A 12,233-nucleotide genomic window follows, 5' to 3' on the forward strand; every position below is an offset into this window, starting at 1 on the left:
GCTGCGGGAGGGGGGTGGCCGGGAAGCGGGTGATATTTATACTGTAAAGAGGGGGCCCTGACCTTTGCTGGCGGCGGCCGGTCCTTGTCGAACGTGCTGGGGCCTGGACCGCCTCTGCCGCCACAGAGTTCGACTGAGACTAATGCAAGCCAGCTGAGCAGCAGGGGCCTTGACCGACCCCTCTCTCTTGGGTGGTTTCAATTTTTTTGCACAGCCCAGACATCTCAGGGGCAGAGCAAGCTCTCGGTCCTGCCATGCGCCCCCCCGCCCCTGCCCCAGCTGCCTCTTGCTGCTCAGGCAGGGACCCCGGGTGGGCAATGCTGTGGGTTGAACTGTGTCCCCGGACAAGACCTGTTCAACTCCTAACCCCCGGTCCTTGTGACTGTGACCTTAGGTGGAGATAGGGTGTCCGCAGATGTAATGCAGGTTAAGATGAGGTCATCTTGGATTAGGGTAGCACCCAATCCAATGACTTGGCGTCACTGCAAGAAGAGGGACATTTGGACACAGACACCCAGGGAGAACGTGCTGGGAAGAGTAAGGCAAAGAGCGGACGCGGAGGGAGCCAGCAGCCGTCGGAAGCTAGGACACAGGCATGGAACACACGGTCCCTTGGTGCCTCCTCCAGAAGGAACTGACCTAGTGAATAACACTTTGATTTCAAACTCTAGCCTCCAGAACTGTGCCGCAAGAAATTTTTATTCTTAAAGGCATCACCAGTTTCTGGAACCTCGTTATGGCAGCCTTAGGGAACTAGTCCAGCTGATTTTGTTTCCTTGCTGGCCTTCATTATTTTTCATTCCCCCTTTTGCAGGGACAGGGCTGTGGGCACAAGGACAGCCTGGCCTCCGAACTGCAAAATCCAGGGACGCCTCTGGGCCTTATCACTGAGGAGCAGGTCCCCCAGATCAAGCATGTCACCAGTCAGAGCCTCCATTTCCACGTTGGTACAAGAAAGATCTCAAGCTAGATCCATGTATCCAGACTTGACCTCCCTACCTCTTTATGCTTTTCACCACGTCTCCAAGCCACTCTTACATATTTTACTTACTATTTCTATTAAGTCAACTTCAGATTGACTCACGTTTAGAAAACTTTGCTTTGTCCTAAGTCATAATGTCTACAAAATCATCCATTGTTTTTCTTAAATAAATTTGTCTGAGAAAAAGACTTTACATCACTACCATATGAGAAAATCAATACCACTTGCCATCTGTAATGAAAATGTAAAAATAGAAAATACACAGAAAACAAATGGTTTTAGTTGTAGCTAAATACAATTGCCTGCCAAAGGCCTTAAAGCCAGGCTCGTCTCTATTCCTGTGTCCTTGAGCAACCATAAATACTCCATGGACTTCAGTCCTCAACCAACATCATAGATAACTCCTCCAAAAAAAATCACAATATCTGTAAAGCACAATGACTTATATTTATCAACTACATACTGTGTTCTAGGTGCTCTTCTGTGTAGTTCATAAATACTACCTCCCTTCATCTTTACAACAATCCTATAAGTAAGCCATGGGCTTCCTAGGTGGCTCAGGGGTAGAGAATCCACCTGCCAATGTAGGAGATGCAGGTTCGATCCCCGGGAAATGGCAAACCACTCCAGTATTCTTGCCTGGAAAATGCCATGGACAGAGCAGCATGGAGGGGCTACATTTCATGGGGTTGCAGAGTCGGAGACGACTTAGCTACTGAACAACAACAGCAAATGAATAGGGCGACTGTTGTACTTTGGGCTGAAGAAGCTGAGGCACAGAAAGGTTAAGTAATCCAGCCAAGGTCACACAGCTTCAAAGGGGCGGGAGCTGAATCTAGACCTTGAAAAGATCACAGGGTGAAACACAGGTAAGAGTGGTTGTTTAAGTGTTTGCAGAAACTTGGTCGTGCAAAAAGCAAATATCTGTACATTTAGCGTGTACTGGGCTGTGACGTAGAAGGTCTTTTTTAGTGTGGACTGTGATCAGCCAAGGTTGAAAGCCAGTGATATCTCGTTCAACTCTCTCATTTTACAGGTGGGAAAAGTGAGTTCCAGAGAGAAGGCTATGTTATCCCTGACACTCCCACTCTGGGCAAACACTGGAAGTTGAGTCCACCTGTCCCTTTTAATAACCTGCCCCACCCTTCCAGGCCAGGGCAATCGGCCCACCATCCCAAGGCGCAATATCGGATGGCCACGTGGTGAACGACCCTATGGCAGGTGACACGCCATGAGAAAGGTTAAAGCCCCAGCAGGAGCAGATGCTAAGAATCTGGGCCTCCGAGGTCACAGGTCCCACTCCCTCCCCATGGTGGGGTCCTCCTGTTCACCCTTTTGGCCACATCCCTACTTTGGTCCCAGGGGTCTCTAAGGAGGTCATTCAGAGAAGCCTGGAGAATGTAAAGGTCAGGCAGCTGACTGGGGCCCAAATGCAGCAGCAGCTGTGACGGCTCCAGGCTGTGGCTTGGAGGTTTGCCCAATCTTTTGAGCAGCCAGGTCTTGGAGACCACGATCTAGGGCTGGCGCAGAAGAGACTCAAGGTCTGGTGAGACCCGGAGAGGTTGCCGAACACATCAGAAGGTGCCCTGGTTGCCCCAAAGAGGGACAAACACACACAGAGATGGGGATCCCAGGACGAAGTAAAGGGCAGCAGATGGCCCAACAATCAAGGTTCCAGCCCAACAACTAACACTCCAGAGAGCAACCCATATTCTGGGGGCAGAAGAGATACAGAGATTATGGGCTACACAGAAGGCAAATACAGTGAGATGTTGGGAACCATCTAACTGCCCCTCTAAAGAGGAATGGCTAAATGCCACGATTTACCTGTAAGAATAATTGTTACTGCTGTGTTAGTTGCTCAGTCGTGTCCGACTCTTTGCAACCTCATGGACTGTAGTCCACCAGGCTCCTCTGTCCATGGCATTTCCCAGGAAAGAATACTGGAGTGGGTAGGCATTCCCTACAGAAAGTGGGGATCTTTCTGACCCAGGGATTGAACCCGTATCTCCTGCATTGCAGGCAGATTCTTTACCGTCTGAGCCACCAGGGAAACCCTAAGAATAATAATAGCCGACACTAACAAAGTGCCTTGACTGTTTCAAGTACTGCCCTAGGCCCTGTGCATGTACTATTTAGCATCCAGATCCACAACAGATCAGCTACTCCTAGAGACCCCATTTCACAGATGGGAAAATCAGGTCCCAGAGAGGTTATTTGTGTGAAGTCACACAGCCAGTAAGTGGTGATGCTGGGACTCAAACCCAGGTGGTTGGTTTTTCCGAGGGCGCAGAAGGAGGCCAGAAACCAGAGAATAATCTGGGTGTATCTGGACTAACTTTAAGAGATCTACAAAACACGCCATTTAGTGACAAATATAAAAGGCAGTTTATAAAACAAGATGAACAGCAAGGTATTTTATTTTTTTAAGGAATTTTTCAGTTGTGGGAGGAGAAATACACATACACACACTTACACACACACACACACACGGAGAGATGTTCCAGAAAGATACAACACTAATATTATTATGTGATTTAAAACAAATACATGAAAAACTAAAACTAACTATAAAAAGGCAAGTGGATTAGGGTCTGAAGGATGATGCTGCCTGCCTGGGGCACGCGGACACTGCTGAACGTGAAATGACACTGAGAGAGAGAACTCAGAGACAACAGAGAGAAACGTTGAGACATCAGAAAAACGCTACGAGTTCCCTTGGATCAGGGCAAGAGGTCTCCAGGGTGGGATCTGGGCCCTGGTCCCCCTTTCCTAACAACTTTTAGGAGCAGAAAAGTCTGATTTGTTCTAAGGTACAAATTCTGTGTCCCTAGCCTGGTTCCGTCCTGACCTCGACTTCTCTCTGAGTGAAGATGGATCTGCAGTGTCTGTCTGTCTGTGTCTCTAGGCTAATCAATGGTTCCCTGCCTGAGGCTGTGTTTCCTCCCTCCCCTCGCTGTCCACCCTTCATTATCCATTTCAGTCCTTAGCAGAAGGCAGCCGGCCCCGGGGTTGGGAGCAGACGGCGCCCTCCTTTTATCTGTGAGGAGTTGCCTCGCAGGAACTTGTATAAGCCCTTTCGTTTCTGTGTGTCTGTAGGTTTTTGTTTGTTTGTTTGTTTTGTTATTTGGTTCCTTTTTGTTTTCCTTTCCTCACTCCCCATCACCTCCTACTCTCTGACCGTACTTATCAGATTTATTCTTCCAGGTTTTCAACACATTTTGCGGACACAGACCTTGCTGTGGGATCAGTTCCTGTTTCATTGACACATTAGAACTAAAAATGAAAACAAATACACAAGAGGGGCAACGTCAAAGCCCTTCTTTGGGTCTTTGCTCCTTCAAGAATGAAAGGATAAACTGGGATGAATCTAGAATGTTCTGAATTGAGCCTCTGGGACCTGGTGGGTATTGTTACAAGCCAAGTTTCGTGAATATGGGCTTCAACTGTGCCTGCCTTAAAGCCCTGGATGGAAGGGAGGTCCAGGGATGGGCTGGTGGTCAGAAAGACCTTCCTCCTGGTTGTATCTTCCGTAACCTCCCTACAGTCCACTCACCCCACGGCGGCTACCTGGTTTTTTTTTGAAGATGCAAACCAGACTAACCCTCCCTGTTTGAAAACCTCTGATGGCTGCTCGATCCTCTCAAGATGAAATCTAAACACCTCCACGTGGCCACTAGGCTATTCAAGGTCTGGCTTCACCACCTTCCAACCTTATCTTCCCCCGTCTACCCTCCTCCAGCCACTGGGCTTCCTGTCTGTCCGGAACACTCATGACCCACAGACACTTAATTTCCCCATTTAGGCTCTCTACTGATGTTGATATCAACCCCAAATTGGCCATCCACATGGAACAACAGACTGGTTCCAAATAGGAAAAGGAGTTCGTCAAGGCTGTATATTGTCACCCTGCTTATTTAACTTATATGCAGAGTACATCATGAGAAACGCTGGACTGGAAGAAACACAAGCTGGAATCAAGATTGCCGGGAGAAATATCAATAACCTCAGATATGCAGATGACACCACCCTTATGGCAGAAAGTGAAGAGGAACTCAAAAGCCTCCTGATGAAAGTGAAAGTGGAGAGTGAAAAAGTTGGCTTAAAGCTCAACATTCAGAAAAAGAAGATCATGGCATCCGGTCCCATCACTTCATGGAAGTGGAAACAGTGTCAGACTTTATTTTTCTGGGCTCCAAAATCACTACAGATGGTGATTGCAGCCATGAAATTAATTCCATACTCCTTGGAAGGAAAGTTATGACCAACCTAGATAGCATATTCAAAAGCAGAGACATTACTTTGCCAACAAAGGTTCGTCTAGTCAAGGCTATGGTTTTTCCTGTGGTCATGTATAGATGTGAGAGTTGGACTGTGAAGAAGGCTGAGCACCGAAGAATTGATGCTTTTGAACTGTGGTGTTGGAGAAGACTCTTGAGAGTCCCTTGGACTGCAAGGAGATCCAACCAGTCCATTCTGAAGGAGATCAGCCCTGGGATTTCTTTGGAGGGAATGATGCTGAAGCTGAAACTCCAGTACTTTGGCCACCTCATGCGAAGAGTTGACTCATTGGAAAAGACTTTGATGCTGGGAGGGATTGGGGGCAGGAGGAGAAGGGGACGACAGAGGATGAGATGGCTGGATGGCATCACCGACTCAATGGACGTGAGTCTCGATGGACGGGAGTTGGTGATGGACAGGGAGGCCTGGAGTGCTGTGATTCATGGGGTCGCAAAGAGTCGGACACGACTGAGAGACTGATCCGATCTGATCCGATCTGATAGGGACAACCAGTCTGTGGCATTCTGGCCCCAAGTGCCCTAGAAACATGGCTAAAATCATGGCTGCCCAGCAGGGCAAGTGGAGGGCCACCGTGGAAGCAGGTGGTGTTGCTCCCGTGCGTCTCCCGCACAGCAGAGGTGAGCCAGCTTTCTAAGGCCAGGTACCTTTTACCTGCTGAGCCCCTTATTCAGCTTGAACTCCAGTCCGACTGACCAAGAAGGCTGATGGGATTGAGAGAGAGAGAGAGAAAGACAGGACACACACAGAACCCAGGCCCCAGGCCGTATGGCTCTTCCACCTCCTTGTACCCTGTCCTAAAGGTACCAACTCCATCTCTCTCCCCGGATTCCTCAGTTTAAGTCGATTTAATAAACCATGTTATCTGGACATCTTAATTTGTTCTGTGAGCCTTATACCTGCGACCTCTCGGAGAACAGCCTCCCTGGAGGTTGTCACTGCTTCAGGACAATTTCCCAAGGATGCCACCACTGTCAGTAGAAGGACGGCTGTCCTTTGCTTTGGTTGGATTTTACCAAGACTGGCCTGCCATTATGGAAGTACATGCCACTGACAGCCACGTGCTGGTGATGTCTGGTTGGCCACACAGCCCAGCTCATCAGCCGCGATCGCATGAGTCTTCCCACGGGTGAGTCTGACTGTTTCATTAGGTTATCTGGTGGGGTCATGCCTGGGCAGTTTATTTGTTCAAAAACATAGTTTATAAATTATTTTATAGCAAGGGCATTCTGCTTGACTTTAAAAGATACATGCAAGTAGGTTAAATTATATATGAATTAAATTTCAGGAGCGTGAAGGGGTTTTCTAGGACATTTGTAATAAAAAAAAAAAGCAGGGGGCACTGGGTCTGATGGGGTTTGTTGTTTAGTCGCTAAGTCATGTCTGACTCTTAGTGACTCCATGCACTGTAGCCCGCCAGGCTCCTCTGTCCGTGGGATTTCCCAGGCAACAATGCTCTAGTGGGTTGCCATTTCTTCCTCCAGGAGATCTACCTACCCGAGCCAGGGATCAAACCCTCGTCTCTTGCGTTGGCAGGAGGATTCTTTATCACCTGGGAAGCCCGACAGGGTTAGAAACTGGGATATAAACAGCCCTGGTGTCCAGGCTGCTGTCCACGTCACAGGCTCCCAAGTGTCTTCCTAGGGAAACCGAGCTTGAAGATGCACCTCCTTTTCTGGACCCTAGAGACCCACAGATCAAGAAGCTTTCCCCTTCTCATGGTCCAAATACATCTCATCCGCACCCTACAATCAGCAATTCCGCATTTAAAACGCACCCAGAATCTGGCCGCTTCTCCCACCTCCACCTCCCCTGCGAGTCCAGCCCCCACTGTCTCTTGCCTGACCTACTCAGTCACTTCTGCACTGGTGTCCTGTTTCATTCTTGTCCCTGCAGTCTGTTCTCTACATGGTGGCCAGAGGGAGCTTGTTAAAACTAAGCTGTATCACATCACTCCCCTGCTCAAAGCCCTCCACTCCTCCAAGTCTCCCACCCTAAAGCAGAAGCTGGAGTTCTCTCCATGGCGCGAAGCCCTCATCTCCACTGTCCCTCTCAACCTGCTCACTCTATTCCAGCTGCATGGGTCATCCTGACTCTCCTCAGGCACAAGACACCTGGACTGCTCACCTACCACGTGGATCCCTCCGCTGAAGGCCTTTGCTCAACTCTTCCTCCGTGGAGTCTTCCCACTCTAAAGAAAAATATGCAACCTCCAGTGCTTCCTTCTATAGTTTTTACCTTAGTTCTTATTCTTGCCATCTCACATCCTATACGCTTTGTCTTTCGTATTTAGTATCTGTCTCCTGCCACAGAACCTCAGCTTGAGGACAGCAGGCTTTTTGTCTGTTTTCATCTCTACATGTTTGTTGAATGAATAGCGGAACATGTTCCACCAGTGCCTTGGAGTCAGGCTCAGAGACAAAGTAACGGGGAGCTGTTTGCTGGTGCTGGGTGTCAGCTCTTTGAGGGTGAGGCCTCTAAAATAAGCACGGAGTCTCTTGTCCAGATGTCAGTCCTTTCCATGGTCACCATGGAGAACAGCGTTAGCAAAATGGTGGCCTGGGGGGTGCAGAATCCAGTCTGTAGCTGTGCTTTGTTTTGACCTGCACAGTAGTTCTTTTAATTTGCTGCCACCAATTTAAGTTTTGTTTTGTTTTTCAAATTGGGAAATATCTGAGAAAATTCCAGATCTCTGTTTTTCGTTTTGAAAATTTGAGATAACTGACCCATGCATACAACAAAAGGAGCTGCCCGCTTATGTAGGGTTGGGGCTCCTCCATTTATTGCCGGCATCGCTTGGGCTGGTGGGTGTGTCTTGGACCAGATGAAGAGATCAGGCGTGGAACGGACATCCGCAGAGTCCACCTTGGCTCTACTTCCCGGTGCTTTACTGATGCAATTTTACATGTGTTTTGCCATCATTTGATTATTGTTTGCCTCCCTACTCTGGGCTGTGAGCTCCATGCAGGTAGCGACCTTCTCTGTCTTGCTCACCTTTGTGCTCTTAGCACCTGGCACAGAGAAGATGCTCTATTAATATTTGCTGCAATAATGGTCGTAAGAAGGTGGCAGCCTTGCCCCTCCTTCTCAGTTCCACATTCAGGGAACTTACACTTATTAAGCCCTCAGTAATGGACCTTTGGACATGGGTTTGGGTAGACTCTGGGAGTTGGTGATGGACAGGGAGGCCTGGTGCGCTGTGGTTCATGGGGTCACAAAGAGTCGGACACAACTGAGCGACTGAACTGAACTGACTGAATGGACCTTTGCCTTGAAAATATCTCTCATAGTAGGAGGCAAGAACAGAAGGAGATGAAGCATCTGCAAAGATGAAATTTTAAAAAACGTTCCTCTGCTTAAAAAAAAAAATTATTTATTTATGTATTTCTGGCTGCGCTGGGTCTCTGTTGTTACCTGTGGGTTTTCTCCAGTTGCAGCACGTGGGCCTCTCATTGTGGCGGTTTCTCTTGCTGCAGAGCATGGGCTCCAGGGTGCGAGGGCTTCAGTAGTGATGGCTCATGGGCTCAGTTTCTCTGTGGCACGTGGGATCTTTCTGGACCAGGCATTGAACCCATGTCCCATGTATTGGCAGGTGGATTCTTAACCACTAGACTACCAGGGAAGTCCTGTTCCTTTGCTTTTAAATGTCTCAGAAAAATCTACAGCTTAGTTAGATGGGGCTGTCACAACAAAATACCACAGAGTGGTTTAAACAGCAGAAATTTATTTTTCACAGTTCTGGAAGCTGGAAGTCTGAGATCAGGGCGCTGCCTGATCTGGTTCCGGATGAGAGCTCTCTTCCTGGCTTCAGATGGCCATGGTCTCGCTGTGTCCTCATGCGGCCTTTCCTCAGGGTGTAAGATGAGAGAGAAAGAGATCTCTCTCTTCCTCTTCTTGTAAGGACGCCAATCCCATCAAGAGGGCCCCACCCTCAAGACCTAACCTAACCCTAATCACCTCCGAAAGGCCCTATCTCCAAATACCATCATGCTGGGGGTTAAGACTTCAACACATGGATTTCAGGGGGACAAAAGCATTCAGTCCATAATGCCTACTAGTCATCCTCATTAAACTCCAGAAGTAACCAGGTTTAGAGATGGGTTTTAATCATCTCTTAAGAGTTGCACTACCTAATATGGCAGCCACTAGCCACATTTATGTTTGATATAATTAATTAAAATAAAACAAAATAGAAATTTCAGCTCCTCATTTGCCTTGGCCACATTTCAGACGAGACCAGGCGTGTCCAGAGTGGTATGGCCATGGACGTCAGCCACATTTCAATGCTCAACAACCACACGTGGTTCAGTTCAGTTCAGTCGCTCAGTTGAATCCAACTCTTTGTGACCCCACGGACTTAGTAGCCACCATGTTGGACAGCACAGATAAAGAACGTTTCCATCATCATCACCAAAAGGTCTACAGGCCAATGCTGGCTTTAGTGCACTGTCGTTTATCAAAATCCCTGCTGGTCCCCAAACTAACTCTCAATCTCTCCAACTTTTTTTATCTGTGACCTCCAGCAGCTTCTGGAGCTGGGGGTGACCAAATCAAACTTGCTACACAACCAGAGGAAAAGACCATCCATTTAATCTTGATATGTCCTAAATCCAGAAGACTTCAGCTCAAGCAGGAGGCAGCAAGCCTGCCAACACACATGAAGGTCTCTAGAAAGCAGCCACCAGGGTGGAGGCGCTGCGTGGCATAAGAGTGCTGACAGGTATCGGAAAACTTCACCCACTTCATCGTGCGCAGAGAGTTGCTGATTCACTCCAGGAAACCTGACCACCAGCCAGGAACCCGAGGAATGCCAAGCCTGGCTCCTGTCTTGACCGACACAGTGAGACCAGGCAGACTCAGACTGCTCAAAACTAGCTGAGCCAGGATGGCTTGAAAGTTGCTGCTGCCAAGCAGAAATAGGGAAATACTTGATTTCACCAGGAGGCCACTGGGCTCCAACTCAGCTATACCCATACCCACAACTCCAGTCTTTTGGGACGTGCCTTGGTGGTGAAATAAATCAGAGATGGGGGCCAAAGGAGGTGATATTTCTGGCTCCCCAGGTCATCACTTGGCTTGGAATTTTCTCCTTCCATTCCTGGTCTCGTAATCTGTGGTTCAATTATGAAAATACAGAACCAGATTGCAAGACAGAGGCATAAACAGCAGCTTTATACATGTGTGTCTGCTTCACAGGTATTTTAAAGAGTGTTTAAATCCATTGCCAATACTAAAAAAGAATGAGAGAAGGAGGAAATGGAAACCCACTCCAGTATTCTTGCCTGGGAAATCCCGGGGACAGAGGAGCCTGGTGGGCTACAGTCCACGGGGTCGCAAAAGAGTCAGACACGACTCAGCGACTAAAAGACAACTGCACAGTTTTGAGGGAATTCCCTGGCAGTCCAGTGGGGAAGACGCCACGCTTCCCCTGTAGGCTGCGGGTCTGATCCTTGGTTAGGGAACTAACACGTCACTCAGCCAACAAAAAAAACCCCAAAACTTTGTGAACTGAATAAAAATGAAAATACAATATATCAACGTAAAAATTATTAAAAATATATAGTTTTGAGAATTTTCTTGAAAAACGAAAGATCTGGCCTCTCCAGGGTCCCATTCTAGTGCAGCAGCAAGGAGCTGAAGCTGAGTAACACCCACCCCTTAACTCTGATGGGTCTGTGCTCTCCAACTGCCACGGACCCTACCACTCCCTATAACTGTACACCTGGCTCATGTCTCTTTTAATTAGAAGAATCATATCCTAGAGCAGCTTAATTCATAGAACTGTAGAATCACTTGAAAAAGAGCGTGTGTTTCCGATGTGACATGTGAACCTTTCCTCCAGTGCACCGCTTGTTTTTGTTTTGTTTTTGTTGTTCCAACATTACTTCCGGGGCTCTTTGCCACACCAGAACCAAGACAAAGACAGCAACAAAACCACTCAAAGACTGTCAGATTTGTGTCTTTCCATGGATGGCCTCTGGATTTCTTAGTCATGACGTCCACTGACGTCAAGGGTATGGAAAGTTTGATTCATTCTTGCTCTAGAACCTTAAAAAACTTTGTTGTTGCTGCTCTAAGTTGCTGTTCAGTCATGTCTGACTCTTTGTGACCCCAGGAACTGCAGCCCACCAGGCTTCCCTGTCCTTCACCATCTCCCGAAGTTTGCTCAAACTCATGTCCATTCTGTCAATGACGCCATCCAGCCTTACCAGTTTTTTAAATGGTAAGCATTTAAAACTTTATTTATTTTGCTGCTTCTCAGGGAGGCATCTACACCACCGAGCAGGGACTGAGCCCGGGCCCCCTACACTGGCATAGCACAGTCTTAGCCCCTGGGCCACCAGGAAAGTCCCTTGTTCTATAACCTTATAGTTTTACTTTTGACACTTAAATTTTTGATCCATTTGGATTTTTTTCTGGTATACAGTAATAGGAATGGATCTCCACCCTCCACCCCGAGATGGCTAACCAGTTGTTCCAACACCATTCTCTGAATATTCTCTCTTCTCCCATTGGCTTAAGATGCCATTCACCCCATGGGTTAAATTTCCTGACATGTTTAGTCTCATTGTGGACTATACGGTCTCCTCTACTAGTCAATCAGTCTCTTCCAATATTAGAATCACACTATTTTGATTAGTAAAGCTTTATATTTCTTTTTTTTTATTATTGTTAATTTTTTGGGGGCTGCATCATGCAGCATGTGGGATCTTAATTCCCCAACCAGGATTGAACCCGCACTCCTTGCAATGGGAGCACAGAGTCTTAACCACTGGACCCCCAGGGAAGTCCCTCCAGCTTTATGTTTCAATACTGGTATGCCTAGTACCTTAGCACTCTTCTCTGGTACAGTTTTTCAAGTCTAGTCTCCTAGTTCACAGATAAGAAAACATAAATTGATCAAAGATCTGAAAGGATGCTTACCCCTGTAAGACACAATTAGAAATTAGTA

General features: G+C 47.6%; 1 protein-coding gene across 2 annotated transcripts in view; it reads right to left on the minus strand.

Annotated features, from left to right (window-relative positions):
* Nucleotides 1-12,233, minus strand: part of EYA2 (EYA transcriptional coactivator and phosphatase 2) — a 262,864-nt gene that overhangs the window by 128,658 nt on the left and 121,973 nt on the right. The gene's annotated exons all lie outside the window — the stretch shown is intronic.

The sequence above is a fragment of the Bos indicus x Bos taurus genome, chromosome 13 (genome assembly GCF_003369695.1).
Source record: "Bos indicus x Bos taurus breed Angus x Brahman F1 hybrid chromosome 13, Bos_hybrid_MaternalHap_v2.0, whole genome shotgun sequence".
NCBI lineage: Eukaryota > Metazoa > Chordata > Mammalia > Artiodactyla > Bovidae > Bos > Bos indicus x Bos taurus.